Source organism: Callorhinus ursinus, unplaced genomic scaffold, assembly GCF_003265705.2.
Source record: "Callorhinus ursinus isolate GAN/ISIS: 27379988/994484 unplaced genomic scaffold, GSC_fseal_2.0 scaffold1, whole genome shotgun sequence".
NCBI lineage: Eukaryota > Metazoa > Chordata > Mammalia > Carnivora > Otariidae > Callorhinus > Callorhinus ursinus.
This window is the reverse complement of record NW_027397063.1, coordinates 122,915,440-122,932,796: the sequence shown is the minus strand read 5'-3', so window position 1 is coordinate 122,932,796 and position 17,357 is coordinate 122,915,440. Positions and strand designations below refer to the sequence as shown.

Here is a 17,357-nt window from a genome sequence, read left to right as displayed (position 1 = left end):
CAAGAATTCTCTAACTTTTCAATATGCTCTGATTTTTTATAAAGTTCACTTCAGAGCTAGGGTGGTATGTACCTAAGGAATGAAACTGGCTCTCCTGTTATATAACTTTGATCTGAACATTGGTACAATATGAATCCCTTATGCATTAAATTTCGGGTCAAATCCTGTAAAGTAACATTGTATCTCATGCCTAAGTATCTAGCTGAATTTTCACATGACATAAAGCCTCCTCTACCACCATCATCATCTCCATCTACCACTTTTCACTTTCAGTTAATGTATAATCACATTCACAATACTTAGAAAGGGCTGCATTTCACACATTAAACACCAAGTTTTGGTTAAACTGCAGATTCTCAAGTGAATCACCATGTAAATATAAGACAAAGACATTATGCTTATTATACACAGACTAATACAGGTTTCTCCTGTACTTACCTAAAAAGAAATTGGATTCAGTATAAAATTCATGAAAATAAATAGTATCATGAAGTCAAAACAACCAATTTATTGCCCTGGGTTCTTGCTTTCTGTGAGTTGCTTGGCACCCAGTGTACACGGAGGGCCAAATGTTTACATGTGTGGGTATTTCTGAGAGGCACTTCCAGTGTCAGCCACTAGAAGTCCTTAGTTATACACATTTGCTGGGCTAGAGGAGCAAACGTGAGAGAAAACATCCCAAAGAGAAAATTGGGTTTGGGGGGAGTGCTACGTAGAGGAATAAAAGATTAAAAAAAAAAAAAAAAGGACAAAATCACAGAGGCAGAGCTCAGAGGAAATTAAAACAATAAATGCACTAGGGTGATTTATCAAAAATCATATTTTAAATCAGATATGAAAATTTTACTTTTTGCAGACAACTGAATAAACTATTAAGCCACAAACTTTGATTTAAAAGAAATTCACTCCTATTTCTAGATTAATTGGGGTTTAGCATATGTTCCATATGTTCCTAAACATGTTTAAATAGACCAGGAGCTGAAAAAGCTCCATTGGGCAAAATAGCTTGGGAAAAGTAGAAAAGGGCTCTGGAAATACCTAGGGATCTAACAGATCAAAAGATTAATTATAAAGCCAGTATACAGATTTTAAATGTTTATCCTACTATATACTGTTGGCAAAGTTTTAAAACTTCTAAATAGTTTTGGCTTCAGGAAGTACACAGAATTTCAAAAAGTTGAAAAGAATTTTGGTTTTAATCTTAGGCTGTTGCTGGTCCTGTACAATACGATATTCCAAGGAAACAAAAATTGTTGAAAATTAAGCAACAAAACAGAACCGAAGCTAGCCTAAAGAGGAACTCCACCGAAATTATAAAACTATCCATAAAATATATTATAAAACATATCTATATTCCTAATAGTTCATGTAATAATATATCATGTTGTACTTTTCTGTGTGGAGAACACATATATTGTAAAGTTCAAATGCATTTAAATTATAATAATGCTTTTATCTCTCCATTTTATGGTCAGCCTTATACTCGTCAGGGAATGACTGGGTGTGTGCTACACAGAATTACTGGGTGTTTACACGATTACTGTGGGAAGACTTGAAATTCTCACACTCAACGCGCTACCCTACAGCATGTGATGAGTCACAGGGCACTATGGCTGCCTCAAGGAGACACACACACATCCTCTCCAGGCCTTTGGTCATGTCATTTCAGCCTCTTAACACTGTAAAATACACCTCCTGCTTTCCCAAACTATAGTAACAATGTGTTTGCGTGACACCCTCAGATCATCTCCGGCAGCACGAAACCTGAGTGCACCTGTGCTCGAGCAGCCTCTGTGGTCAAGGGAGAAGGAAGGGATGGCAGTACAGAAGGACTCAGCAACTTGCAAAGGGACTTTCAGCTGGGCCTGGGGGCCAGCTGGGCACAGAACAGCGGGGACACGGTCTACAGCTGGCCACTCCCTCTGCCTCCAGTAAATGCCTGGAAAGCCAGAAGGAAAGAAGGGCAATGCACCAGTGTAACTCTCCAGTCTCGGAAGTTTTCAGGATATGAGCTGGCCACTCCCTCTGCCTCCAGTAAATGCCTGGAAAGCCAGAAGGAAAGAAGGGCAATGCACCAGTGTAACTCTCCAGTCTCGGAAGTTTTCAGGATAGTCAGTTCAGAGGCTACCCCTTGGATGGAGGGGAGTGTCTCCAAGGAACCGATAAGAATGGCTTACAACTTGGCCAGAATCATCCCTGCAGGAAGAAAGGGGAACTTGAGCTCATTAAACCCAATTATTCAGTGAGCAAGCTACTTCCGGAGAGGGATTAGGAACTTCTGGATGCTAACATTAACTCTTTCAAGTCACCAAGGACCATTTTGAGTTCTGACACACTTGTTTAAAACAATTATTACTACATTAATTAAATTTCAAAAGATACAATTAGAATTAACATAGTTCCCCTTTTATTACTATCTACTTATATCAAGCCTTTTCTCCAAGGGGATCAAGGTGATTTAGAAACTCCTAATTAACAGAAGGTAATTCAATCAGTCTTACTGTAAGGTATCATTAGTTTCTCTCAGGTCTGTATAAATAAGTATAGATGTTAGTTAAGAGAAAAAAGCAATTGGAGGTTTCTCTGTAATGAAAAGTAGTATTTTTGGTTTTTTGTTTTTTTTAAGCACAGTGAAGTGTTCACAGAATTCCAGGAATGACAGAGCAAGAAGGAAGACAAGAATGCAATCGACCAGCTACTAGCGTATCTACTGTATAAACCCAGGATTTTTTCCTGGTGTTGACCACATGACTCACACGTTCCCCTGTCTTCCCTTTTCAGAGAAGAGAGACAACTCACCTATTAAGGTGGTGGGAAACCTTATCTTCTGCTTTTCACTTCGTAATTTTAAACCTGCCTTTATGAAATGGAGTAGCCATGCTCTCTACACAGCAAAACTGCTGCTCTGAAGTTTGGAGCGATGTTAAAATACACACACATAAAGGTCTTAAAGCTTCATGAGCTGCAGGGTTCTAGCATTTGAAAACTAATAATACCATGGTGACAACTACCATTTATTGAGAATGGGCTACTTACATCTAATTTCATACCCTTTGAGGTGGTGAAACTATGCCCTTTTTACAGAGAGAGAAATGGACTCGCCCTCAGTCACACAGTAAGCACCGGGCAGGGCCTATCTCATCATCAGGGCTCATATTCTTTGCCAGCACAACCCCGGTCCCCAACACCCACTCATATACGTCCTAGGGTCTGGGGTGTATACGTCCTCCTTCATCCCCCAATTTCCAGTCATGGTGTGCCTTTATAGAAGAGCAGTTTTGCATGTAGGTGTTCACACTGCATGCACACCTGCCCAGATGGTCTGTGTGAATCTACAACTGTACTTATTGGCCAAACATACCAGGGCATTATCTTCTGCTGGATGCCCACTGCACTGCCTCTGCTCATGATGACAGGTAGGAGAAGGACAAAGACTTCCCCAAGGTGGGGTCAGAGCGGGTGGGTGGTATGCGTGTGTGTATGTGTGCGTGCGTGTCCCGGAGAGTCAGGTCTCTTCCCCCCAGCAGCACAGGAGTGGGATTCAGCTTGCCTGGCAGGGACACCGAGTGTCCGCAGTGAAGCAGGTGGGACAATCGAGAGAAGATGGCTGTCTGACATTCAAGTATTTCTCGGCTTGGCCCACCAGGAGCCTATGCCCCCCTGTTAGCTCACATGACACTCCACCTATGAACACACACTGGGAAATCCTAGAACACTACACTATATATGAGCAACATTCCCATCCCAGGGTGGCTTCACTGAAACCAGCTGCTCTCCTGTCTGGCTGGGCGAACAACTAGGTCTCTCCCCTCCACTCCTCAACTCCACTGTATTTTCCTCTTAGGGACACATGAATCTTTAAGTAGGGAATTTCAGACACAGCAAAGTCCTCTGCCAAGAGGTAGGGGAGACATGAAGGTATGAACAAGAGGTAAATGATCTGGGGAGGGGACCCTCGTGCCTGCATTCCCCTATCCCCCGTTCTAGTCCTGAGCCTCTGGCCTGTGGCCCACCCCTCCCAAGGCATCTCAGGCGTCCCCTTCTTGTGGGACCTACTACAAAGGCTCTACTCACTGCCTTAGGATGTGGGGGCTGCCATCTAGTACCAAGCCTAGAAGAGCGGCAGCCCCACCCTCCATCCCCTGGCCAGCCCTGAAACCTAACCCTCCCAGGGAAGACTAGCGGTGATGATATAAAGCAGCCAAGTTCAGGAAAATGTTGCCACTTGGGGGCAGAGAGACAGGGTAGGAAGAACACCTGATCTGTGTCCTGGAGGTCAAGGTCATTTTCATTCACTCATTTATAGATCTACTTTGTGCACCTGCTCAAAGTGGCAGAGACAATGTGGTGAGCAGGGCACACACTGTCCCTGCCATCCTGGAGCTCCGATCCAGCGGCGGGGGAGAGAGGTACCTTAAAAAAAAGAAAAACCAAACCAAAGAATGTATAATTACAAGCTGCAACGGGTGTGAGAAGGAAATGCACAACAAAAAGAAGCAGGGTGTGGGAAGCAGCAGAGGGCCCTCAGAGCAGCCTTCCCATTTCCCCTGGTGGAGAGGGTTTCACAGGTTTGGTCTCCGCCTCCAGCACCCTTTATAATCCCTTCCCTGATGAGACAGCTTTAAATAGAATGTGGTTAGCACAGCCTGGATTTTATCATTTGAGAGAAAGCCCTCCTCCCTGCTAGGGGAGGGTAAAAGGAAACCAGAGGTTTTCAGAGAAGATACAGAGCCTGCTTGGGAACTCCACTCAATTCCCCCTTCTCTGCACCTCCTGCACAACCCCCCCGGCCCCCCAACAAGAAAAGCTTGATTTGGCTGATACAAGGAGCACCACTTCAACTCCATTCTTTGGCTCACTTTTAATGTCTCATTACTAAGCAGCACAAGCAGGACTATACCGCTCACTGTGAAGTTAAGCTAGTTACACCTTTTATTGGATTCTAACAAAACTCTGGGTGATTGTCACCATTCCCACCGAGGTAGCCAACTTGACTCGGGAGCACTGTAAGCAACCAGAGCAAACGCTTTCATTGGCTTTCCTCTTCCAGTGTCCGCCTCTAGTGCCTGTAGGTTCTTGACCAGCAAAATGTTAACAAATGTTAACCGTCGGTATTACTGCTTTAGGGGCTCACGGCTTGTCCAGGACAAGAGCACTCAAGCTCTAGCAGCACGCTCCTCCTACCAAGGTAACAAGCAGAATGCTGTTCTTATGGATCAAAATTCAAAATGCACTGACTAAATTATTTAAAAAAAAAAAAAGAAAGAAAGAAAAGCCTTTAAAATTATAACTGGTGAAAGTGAATATGGGAACCAGTGCATTAAAATAGCCTAGGGACTTTTTCTCCTGATCCTCTTTGTGAGGGGTTGGCCAATTCTTTCCGCAAAGGAGCAGACCGGAGGTATTTTAGGCTTTTAGGTTCAGGCTCAGTTTCTGTCTCGACAACTCAGTGCTGCTATTGGTACAAAAACAGTCACAGGTCATGTGATAGACACTGCGATGTGAATCTGACGTGGTTTGTGCAAGCCATACATTAGTTTTCTATCATCTATCATGTAAGAACCATTCTTAGCTTGTAGCCCATACAAAAACAGGTTGTGCCAGATCGGCCCATAGGCCAGTTTCCCAACCCCTGCCCTAACATGGTACAAGATGCATCATTTGGTGATACTGAATTTAATGTACTCAAGAGAATATAGCTTGAGATGCTACATGCACATTTTAGAAAAGACTATGAAAAATCGAGTGCAGCTAGTAGTTCCAAAGGGTAAACATATATTATGGTATATGTAGGCAAAAGAAAGATTTGGTTATGGAGAATCCTAACATTGGTCAAAGACTTCCATAGACTCACCACAAAAATAGGGCCCCATTTTAGGAAATCAACTAAAAATTAGTTAAGTACCATCCCACTTCCATTTAGCTAAATACTCAGCCATTTCTATTTACAAACATAGGGTTCAGGGGGTTCTTTGTTTGCTTGCTTGCTTTTGGCACCAGATAAGTGATTTAAAAACTAAAATTATTGGGGTGCCTGGGTGGCTCAGTAGGTTAAACATCTACCTTCGGCTCCCCGCAGTCCCGAGTCTGGGGGGAAAGAGCCCCACATCACAGCTGGCTCCCTGCTCAGAGGGGAGTCTGCTTCTTCCTCTGCCCCTCTTGTTCTCACTCTCTCTCTCAAATAAATAAAATCTTCAAAAAAAACCTAAAATTATTTTGTGCCCATATGATGACATAAATGATGGTGTGACTCCATATGACCACCCTCTAGCATATGAGTGTAATGATTATAAAGAAAGCTAGAATGATCAACACTCATTTCGAAGAAAATACCAGAATTAAAGACTTCTGTAAGTTGATAAAAGATCTCCTATGTAAAATCTCCATATAAAAATCTAAACCGGTTAGCCCTGAAGATTTGACTAGTATGGAATGTAGTAGGGAAATAAATATTTTAAACTACCTAACATGATATTTTTAAGCTAATTGGTAATTAAGCTTATAGAGTTAAACTTAACTCTGAACGCATCACATTGTCCACCCACTGAGTTTACTGTGAGAGTAGTTTTCTTATGGTTCAGAATTTAAAATACCCTAATTAAGTTAGAAAAGCCTTAATGCCATTATTAAGTGCTATTTTTATTCCTGATAAATTCATGCGGTAGTAAGATCAGATTTCTGGTATTAAAGGTGGTTATTTCTGTGGGCTGAGTGGCGTTAATTATGTCACAGCAATCTGGGGAAATAGAAGTGAGCAGAATGAAAAACAGGAGCTGTTAAAATAGAGGAAGGAATGACAGTTCCTGCGGTCCCCACTGAGAAAGAAGTCAGTGTGCAGAGGGAAGTCACCGCCGGCCCCCTGCAGACTGGCGCAGTTTGGCGAGGCTCAGGGTGAGCACTCCAACCCCTGCCAAATCAGGAAGGGATGGATCCACAGGCAGGGCAGGATTTTATTCCTCTTGTGAGGATGAGGTCAAATGTAACATATCAACAAGATGTAGGTTTCAAAGCTTGTGTAGCGCCAAATGTTATTTATAGGAACACATCTAGCTGGGGAGAAAAATCATCACCTCATTATTCAAAAGGCTGTGGAAAAACACCTTTAAAATTTGTTTCCAGTTCATAACTAGGGACATAACAGATTAAAAAAAAAAAAAAAAGGTCAGAAATGAGTATACCCTACTGCCCAAGAAAAGATGCCAGAAGGTGGTTCAAGCAAGTGTCTACAACCACATTTTCTCAAAACCGATCCTGAAATACATGATTTTTCATATAAGCTGGCTATCTCAATAGCTTCATTTTCACGGAGTTGGTTCCAGCCAAATTATCCCATTTCTTAGAGAGTTATCTTCTAAACTGTGACGGCTCATCCAAAGAGTATGTGTCCACAAAAACAGAGGCGCTCATCATTGCATTTACAAACAAATCTATGTACCACCACTAACAATTTTATACAAGTATCTGATGTAATTTCAATCTTTTTAAATTCAACTCCAAATTACACTTGGAACAGTACTGAATTCCTAAATGGAAAAGCATATGCTGTTCTAAACTACACGAAAATGGGAGGTAATAAATCAAATTAATCTGTGAATGGATCTCACATGTAGAAAGTCAGGGCATGATATTAAAAACATCAAAAGTCTAACAATAAAATTGTATTATCAAGGTAACTTACTTCTTTTCTAAACTCTAACCTGAGTATGGACGACGATGGGACACAATGAAATATTAAACAGTTCATCCTTTTGATCAATCTTTGACAAAAAACTACTTTGAAAAGAAATTCATACGTGTGACTCTTGTTCATTGTAGCCAGCACTTTGAGGCCAGCACTGGTAAAATAATCACTCAGGCAAACGATTTCTATTTAACTGGCTGGAGAACATTCTGAACCCCAAATGGAGCCAAATGTGAGGGCGAACTGCAGGCTCAGATGGCAAAGGCAGCCACTGCTCCAGGTGAAATGAAGAACCACCACAGGCTTCACATCCCCAACTCCCCACCTGGTCAGAAATTGTCTCTGTTAGGAAAACTAATTAAGCTAAACAGTGAAAATGCATTTCCTGGGTCGTCCAATGGGGTGTGGCCCAGGTAGTATGTGGGGTTTCAAAGTGGAGCCCACACTTGGGGAGCTCCAGGGTTTCCACCTCAGGTCTCGGCAACCTGACAGAGGTGAAGATGAACACATTGATTTCTTTTCCAAAGTAGCTGGCAAAGCCACCTCTATGCCAACAGCAAAGGTGTTAGAGGGTCAAGGAGAGACACAGCCATCTTCTGGGTCCAAGGTAAGAGGACCAGAGGGCTCCCAAGCACAAGGGAAGAAGCAGGCTGAATGTATCAGTGAGCTACGAAGTGCATGTTCTAAGTCAGCTAATCTTCATTTCCATGAATCTAAAAGGATCTGGAACTCACAAGCTGCATAAAGACATAGAAATAAATTACCATGCACTGAAAGCCAATTAGGTTCTTTGTTTCTTTGATTATCACTTTTCTGTTTGAAAAGGATTTCCACAAAAGAGGACACTCACACCTACAAAACTAGATGTAGAGATGATACCGTTCTGTGGACATGACAAAAATAATTCCAAACTTTAAGATGTCAGACAGATTCTGGATGTTGAAAAAACTTTTTTTTTTTTTTTTTTTAGATTTTATTTATTTATTTGTCAGAGAGAGGGACAGAGACAGAGAGAGAACAAGCAGGGGGAGTGGCAGGCAGAGGGAGAAGCAGGCTCCCCACTGAGCAAGGAGGCTGAGTCCGGGCTTGATCCCAGGACCCTGGGATCATGACCTGAGCTGAAGGCAGACACTTAACCGACTGAGCCACCCAGACATCCCAGACTTTTTTTAAGAGCTGTATAGTATTAATAGTAGCAAATCAAAAGTTTTGAATCTGGAAAACTTCAATTGCTAGAGGAATATAGGCATGAAGTATTTGTCCTTAAAGTTATTTTTCTCCCCTTTTTCTTGCTTGGCAATTATTATGCTTAACATAACTTCTTCATCCATCCAAACACACCAAACAGATGCCACTGTTCCAAGATGCTCTAAGAAGAATGTTACTCACCTAACAATAGTGAAGGTCACAGAGAACAATCTGGCTCTATTTCTCTTCATGATCATAACAGAATCCCTTAAGCTGATGGGGATCTGAAAGTTGTCTCATCATACTTCTAACTCTACCCTCTCGCTCCTTTCTGAAACACCCAGGGCTTTCTCTAGCTGGGAGTTCAGGAATTCTATCTTTCCGGCAATCCAGGAGATGTGCTGCAGTGGGAAGGGAATGCTGACATCTGGGGGGGCTGCAGCAGGAACATAGGTGCTATGGGAAGAGGGTACTTTTTCCCACATGCATTGCCATACTTTAGAAACCATTTTGCCTGGGGGCTTTCCACCGATTCGAACAGCTAGTTTCAGAGCCCTGGGTGAAGTGCAGGTCACATATAAAAACAGACATTTCTCAGTTTTAAAGGTCAAATTAGATTTTTATTTGGGTTCCCATCAAAACAACAGGCTTGAAAGTCAGGATTTGTCAAGGAGAAATAATTTTATGAATTATTTTAACATATGAAATATCAACCCATAAATCACAGAGCTTCATGCCCTAGGGCAGAGGAGCCTGGCCTTCCACTCCCAAGGCTGGGCCAAAAGTATTGGTCATGCTCACATGGAAGGAGGGAAGGAGCAGTGGAGAAGTTACAAGTCCATCTCCTGCAATCTTGAGTGATTGTAAATAGAGCTAGGGACTCCCGCCACTGCCTGGCCCAGTCTCAAGGTGAATGGACAAAGGAGAGGATGGCAAGCTTTAGAGTGATGTTCTTTATAAGAACACAGGAAGAAGCCTTCTGCAACCATTCCCCTCCAGGTAACCAGTGGTCACTTTATAGAGCACAAGAGAGAAAGTCTGAGAGACTGAGTAGTTTACCCCCAGAGACGAGTATTTATAGTCCAAAGTGGATAAAATAGATCAATGCAATGGATCAAGTTCACCAAACTGAACAGAAATTGGGAAATACCCACCTCCCTCCTGAGAGAGAGAAGAAGGCTGCATTTTTCTTTGCTGTCTGAGTTGAGTGTGGGGTTCGGACTCAGACTCTGCCCCAGAGGCACAGATCCTAGAGGGCTGAGCCTGGGTGCTGACCACAGCAGCACAGCCCTCTCTGCTCAGGGAACTTTTACTTATTCAAAGTCAAGTGGAGGGCGCCTGGGTGACTCAGTTTGTTAAGCAACTGCCTTCGGCTCAGGTCATGATCCTGGAGTCCTGGGATCGAGTCCCGCATCGGACTCCCTGCTCGGCGGGGAGTCTGCTTCTCCCTCTGACCCTCTTCCCTCTCGTGCTCTCTGTCTCTCATTCTCTCTCTCAAATAAATAAATAAAGTCTTTAAAAAAAAAAAAAGTCAAATGGAGACAAAAGTTTACTGAATAAATTAGGATAAGGAAGCTAAACACTTCCTTACAGCTTTGAAAAGCCACCAGTGCACATCATGACTAACCAAAAGAACTGTGTGTCTTATTTACAGAGGAAGGACAGCATTTTAAATATGTATACAGTCCTTTCTTTCTTTCTTTCTTTTTTTTTTTTTGATTTCCTGGAAGTGTCCTTGACAGAAAGAAGAAACAACTTATCTTTACCCATTGCAGAAACATAAAATACTTCCAAGCAAGAAGAGACTATATCAAAAATAAACTCTGGAGGAATGTAAGAGCAAAATCCAAAATGCAATGTGGGATTTGATGGGAACAAGTAATTTCCCTGCTCTTGGATAGGCAAAAAAAAAAAAAAGATCACAGTGCTTCAATGATCTAGTACTATCAAAAATGTAGTAGTGTTCTTCTACATAAAGCATAGGTTTAGAAAGAAGTTCCCTAAGTTTTCTGGAGCTTTAGGTTTCCGATATGTTTTATACATAGTTTCTATCAGATTCAGTGAAATAAAAATATTAAAATAATAAAAGAATTCAGTGTCTGGAAAATAAGCAATTTTGCTCTGCCCCCTTAAAAGGCAAAAGAAAGACTCCAAACAGAGAAGTAAAACAGTAGAGACCCCACCAAACCACTGCAATGTAACAGTCCCCTGGTGGCCTTGGTTCAAATGAAATCTATGCGAGAACTGAAATGATGCCAAGAGCAGGCTCCCATTTCTCATTTACTAATATGGCTGGACAGCACCAACCATATCCCTGTTTCCTAGCTTACTGACAAATTTTAAATCAGACTGCTGGTATGTCCGATGATACAGTGGCTTGCTTAATACCATTTATCATTTCTTGCCTGAAGACACCATCTGACAACATGTTGAACTCCATCAAGGTTTTCATGTCTGTCCTCCCAGAGTTCGGAGCTAGGTATCAAATTAGTTGATAAAAACTGCTATACAGTGAAGTCTCTTTCAAGGGGATGGTCAGCCCTTAAAATGCTACTCTTTCCCCAACTGCTCCTTGCTTAAGTATCTGGGGGGTTGTGTGTATGTGTGTGTGTGCGTGTGTGTGTGTGTGTGTGTGTGTGTGTGTAAGAATACTTCTGAATATGTGCTCCTCGGTTTCTGTGGAGACATGTAAAACTAGAAAACCGATGAGAAATAAAATCTACAATCACCACCGTGTGCACACCCTGAATGCAATCTTCCAAAAGTTTCCGAATTTCCCTGCATCTGATTACAGAATGGCGGCCTGCTGCATCTGATCTAATCACACATGTGATGCTGTCATCACACTGTGTATCTTTAACATTTCTTCCCCCTTCCATTGGATTGGCAGCTTGAATCATTTTGGAGTGGCTCAGCTATATGGTTTTGATGACTCCAGGGAAACTGCTTTTGGACACATCACTGGCTAGAACTGCTTTTGGACACATCACTGGCTAGATCTCTCCTGTCACTGAATTAGACTATAGCCTTTGGGTTTCTGATTTTCCCTCTGCAGGATATATCCACCTTTCTACACACACACACACACACACACACACACACACACACACCTAAGCTCAGTCTTATCCTAAAGCATAATAATCTATCTGGTCTTTTTGGGGAAGGTTGATACCTCCAATTAAAAGAAGCTTTTAACGTCAAGTTCTGAGGCAGTAAAGTGATAAAAGGAGCCACAAAGGAGACGGGGATCAATAGTGGCCTTATTACAGATCATCTCTGGCTTAGTCCAGATGGGCCGACTCCATTAATTGTGAAGTGTGATTTATCTCTTCACCGCATTAAGCAGTGGCAAGACAAAATACATGAAATCACACCCATAAGATAAAGCAGAGTGCTCCTGATGTTGCATGCCAATTGCCAACATGTCTGTAATAAGAAAAGAAGCCCTTCATTTCACATATTTTATTTAAAGAAACTTCTTTTAAAAGAAACATTTTAAGTAATGAGTTAGAAGGGACCCTTCAGTAATTTATATAAACACACTTCAGCAAATAGACAAAGCATCAAGTCCCTCCCTTTCAACACTGAAAAAATACTATTCTCTACTGGATAAATGGATTCCCAGAGTATGCTTTCTTAATGAATGTGAAAGCAATTAAAATCAAGATTTTTGTGAAGCTGTAAAAGATCAGAACAAACTGATATTAAGTAGAAAGTAGATATAAAGGCACTGCAACGGTAGGAATGAGGTCCTGTATAATCTCTGAGCAGACGGGGCTGCCTGAGGGCCCACCACTGTGCACACGAACAGCCCTTCTGCCTGGAACAGAATCGGGCCTCATTTTCTTTACTGTTTCTTCTCTCCTTTCATTCCCTACAACTCCACCTTCAAGTTCATGACAGTGACTGAAGCATAGTCCATATCACAGAAAATCATAGCAAAATCAAGGAAAAACTTTTTTTTTCTTAAAAAAGTTGTATTAAGAACCCCTTCACGGGAGAGCCTTCCTCGTAACAAATTTTAGGTGTACGATACATTCTGTTGACTACTGGCACAATGCTGGCCAGGGGGCTCTGGAGCTTATTCATCATACTTAACTGCAACTGTGTCTGTTGATTAATAACTCCATTCCCCCTTCCTCCAGCTCCTGGTAACTACCATTCCAGTCTCAGATTGTATGAATTTGGCTATTTTGGATACCTCACATAAGTGGAATCATGTAGTACTTATCTCTCCATGTCTGGCTTATTTCATTTTGAATACTGTCCTCAAAGTGCAATGAAAAAAATCTGTAAAGAGAACTTTCTTTTTATGCAACATTTCCAATGTCCTCTCTCTAAAGAGGAAGAATGTTGACTCCTTGGTCTCCATATTTTAGTATAGATCTCACAAAAATTTAGAAATTTTAAGTCTGAAATAGGAAACGAATAAACAAAGATAGCTAGAGAGCTGAATTATTACTTTCGTCAATACTAAAAAAGGATGGTAAAAATCACTTTCATTTAAAAAGATGATGAATTAGGTCACTGATACTGATGGGGGGGAAGGTTTAGATTGAAACGCCAGTGCAGATGTGTTCTTAAGAGCACTGTGTATTGTAAAGAGTACCCAGTTATTCACTAGAATGTCTTAAACTCAGGTTATGTAATCCTTACTTTCTCCCACCAGCTTTAAACTACATGAGAGAACATTCTAGCTCAATTTTGAATTCGATCGTCAACAGCAAATGCATTCAAGTTCATTTACATACATTTTAAGTAAAATATTTAAATGTTTTGTTTTCTGAAATAATACTGTAAGAGATATGTTCAGCTACTTATAACCAGATTTCTTTGAGTGGAATCTGATCTAACCATTGAAATAGTCTTCCTTAGTTTAAGCTCATCAAATCTGTCTTTTAATCTATTCCAAAGTATGAAAAATGAATTCTTTTCCATCAACATGAGGAACAGGAATCAGAAACAAGTTACCTCTTACTTGGAGAACCCCACATGAACAACTTTGGATTATTATTATTGAAGCTATCTGGGCTTTATCTGTATATCGATCACTCATCTATAAACCATACATGGTTCATTTTCCTGACCTGCATTGCAGAAAAAACACAGGATAAGGAGACTCCTAAACCTAGTTCTGCCACTAATTTGATGTGCCACAGGATTTCCATTGTTTCCACCTGATCTGCAACAAAATAAAGGCACTCACCGTGTGGTCTCCGGGCTCTCTTTCACCCTCAGCCTCTTACAGTGTGTAATGCCTGAGTCTGAGCCTGGCCCTGTACTGCTCAGAGCTGTGCAAGAACTACCACGACCCTCACGTGAATCTCCCAGAACATGTGCGTCCACATTTCCGAACACGTTTCACCCCATGAACTCAGTTTTGAACAGCCTCCTTCTTATCACCTCTGCCTTTTGAAATGTGACTCATTCTTAAAAGGTCTAGCTCAAAGTCCAAGAGTTCCCTGAAGTCTTCCTAATCAATCCCTAAACCGGAAACTGACCATTCTTGTCCCTAAACATCCAAATGGTTTGTTCACATATTTTAAAATATCTGTTATGTATCATCTTACTACCTACAGATACACTTTATTTCTTCTATTAAACTGTAAACACCTCAAAGGGAGAAAAGGCTTATTTGTCTGACAACACATGGCCATTCCCACTCTCCATACCCGTCCAGTCCCTGTTTTCAACAACCCCCACCCCAATCTGCCTAGTCTAAGAAGGTGTCTGTACTTCTCTTCTTCCTCTACTCCTGAATGGCTTTGACCCACGGTTAAACCTCACCACTCCCAGGACCCAAGGAGGGACCACACAAAAGGTGAAACCACAACTTGGGCAATTTAGAAGATCCATTTGTTGGTGGTAATCACAGAGCCATTGGACAATCTAGGGGCCATGGATAGGGTGAACATACAACTAATTATATAAACAGGAATACTTTTCTTTTTTTTTTTTAATATTTTTTGTTTATTTGAAAAAGAGAGAGAGCAAGCGAGCACAAGCAGGGGGAAGAGCAAAGGAAAGAGGGAGAAGCAGACTCCTCGCTGAGCAGGGAGCCCAATGCAGGGCTCGATCCCAGAACCCTGGGATCATGACCTAAGCCAAAGGCAGACCCTTAACCAACTGAGCCACCCCAAAACAGGGACACTTCTAAGAGTTAAAGGGAGAACTATTAATAATTAGTCTGGGGCAAGAGGTGTATCAGCAGGAAGACCAGGATGTGTGACCACCCTGGACGTGGTCATCCTTTTCTAGCCTCCAGAATGGCTTACAAGTTGTTCACATCTCCATAGTCAACCTTCTCTGCATTCTCCTTTTTCTCAAAGAAAATGGCATATTTCTGATACACTGGCCTATTAATAAGAGTTTAGACAATGAAAAGTAATCACAATCGTGACAGCATAAATACGCATCTGCACACTCTTAGGAAATGCCACATACAGCCCTGGCCTCCCCAGAGGGCAAGCTTCAGCAGTGTAGACTGGCAATGACACAGGAGTTCTGGAGGGCATTTCTCACACTACTCTTACTTCTCATTTGGAGCCTTCATATTATAAATGGGAAGTCAACAAAATGAAATAAGATCTTATTTCCAAGGTTAATTTTGGGTAAAGCTCAACATAACATTACAAAAATAAAGAGCTATATTTAAAGTTACAGACTGTCCAGGACCTTAATATACTTCCCATCAATACTCCTTTAGCTAGCTTTAATAAATTAATTGTCACAAGGTAAGAAACCATTAAGTTACTAAAAAAAAAAAAGACCATAAAATATAAATATTACAAGAGTTATTGCTGTAGAAATATTAGTTTTTAAAATTCAAATTATAATAATTTGAAATTAATTTTAAATATTTTATGGCTTAGTTTTTCAGAGGGAGTTAAAACAGAACAAATCAATAGAGCCAGGGGTATAATGCAGCACAGCTATGTCAATTAAACATTACGTAAGAGTAAATTTCACAATTTAAAAAATTTGAACACGCTAAAACATTCTGTCTGATCACTTCTGCAGCGACACAACTCTCCAGTTATGTGTAAATAAAAGTTGCATAATAAGAGTTATCATTTAGCAGCCCAGGAAGAGGAAGGGAGCAGGGAACTAAGGAGCACTGAGGGATTCCTGTGCCAAATACTGGGATGGGTGCTGGGAGGTTGCTGGCGTCCAGAAGCCTCTATGCCATGAACCCTGAGAACCTCCTGCTTGGGGCCGGCACTCAGCCGCTGGACTAGGTCCTGGGTCATCACCCCTGTCCGGTCCCCCCTGTTACTGTGGGGTGCCGCCACCCTACTCTCAGGAAGTTCCTGGTAAAAAGGTTACCATGAGGAAATGTCACTGTGGGACTGCTGCAGAAATCCATGAAGCACCAAGGGTCTAAGTCATGTTAGATTTTGGCGAACAAAAGAGGTCTACAAGCTGTCTAAGGGTTTTATGTGTGGCTTAAGTTTAAGAAGCATTTACACACATCAGCTGCCTCTTTTGGCTTCTTCTCACGAAACAGGAGGAGACGGGAACTAACTAGGTAGCCTCGGTCACAGCGTGAAAGAGTTCTTCAAGCTTTCCCGTTTTTACCTCTTCCCCTCTCTTTCCACTTTTTGCTACAAAGGAGCACAGCATAAGCATCCTGTGTTTTGCTCCCCAGCTGCCTCCATTACCTTCCAGTGGACTGGACGGCTCACTGAGGACATGGGCAATTCCAGTTCATTCTTGCGGCCCCTGCAGCCCCCAGCACAGTTCCCTCCCCAGCGTTTAGAAGCACTTGCCCCTGGCCCTCCCTCTTTCTTCAGGTTGACTGCCACTCTCTGTAGTTTGCCCGCAGAGCCCACTGTTTGGTCCTTTAGATTGCTCAGGCTACCATGAATTCTAAGCTAGAAATAGTAGGGACTAATACGTATCTGGTAAAATGTGTGGCTACTGCACAAGAATCTAGGAAAAAGGTAATGAAGCAATAAGCTGTTTAAAATACTGCATTCTACTGACTTGTACTTCCAGATCTTATTTGCCTGAAGACTTGAGTGAGTAAGATCAAAAGGTGAAGAAGACCAAGAACAAAAGGTATTTAGAACTTTTGTTCTTGGAAACAGCACCCCTTGGTCAAGTCAATTTGTGAAACAGGGCATTCTCTATCTATTGCCCTCTTGGGAACTCAGTGTGTCAGCAAAGAAAAGGCCCTAAGATGTCCCGCAGTAAAGACATATGATTAGTTTTGTTCAAGCCAGTATTTCCCCAAATTGCTTTACCATGGAGCCCTTGCTCCCACGTGACATTTACTAATATCCTAAGAAACCAAGGTTCCTCTGAACACACTGTGGGAAATGCTGGCCTAATCTGTTTTGTCCTTCCTTCATATAAACCCCTCTGAATTAAAGCTTTCAGATCAACTTCTAGAATAGTCAAAAATATTTCTGCTAAGGCTTATGATGCCGATCCCGTTCTGTCTTTAACCACAGTGGCCATATCGGACAAAGCCTAGTGTTTTGTG

The 17,357-nt window shown here is 41.8% G+C and overlaps 1 protein-coding gene across 4 annotated transcripts in view; it reads right to left on the bottom strand.

The window, feature by feature from the left end:
* Nucleotides 1-17,357, bottom strand: part of PLCL2 (phospholipase C like 2) — a 184,941-nt gene that overhangs the window by 48,939 nt on the left and 118,645 nt on the right. The gene's annotated exons all lie outside the window — the stretch shown is intronic.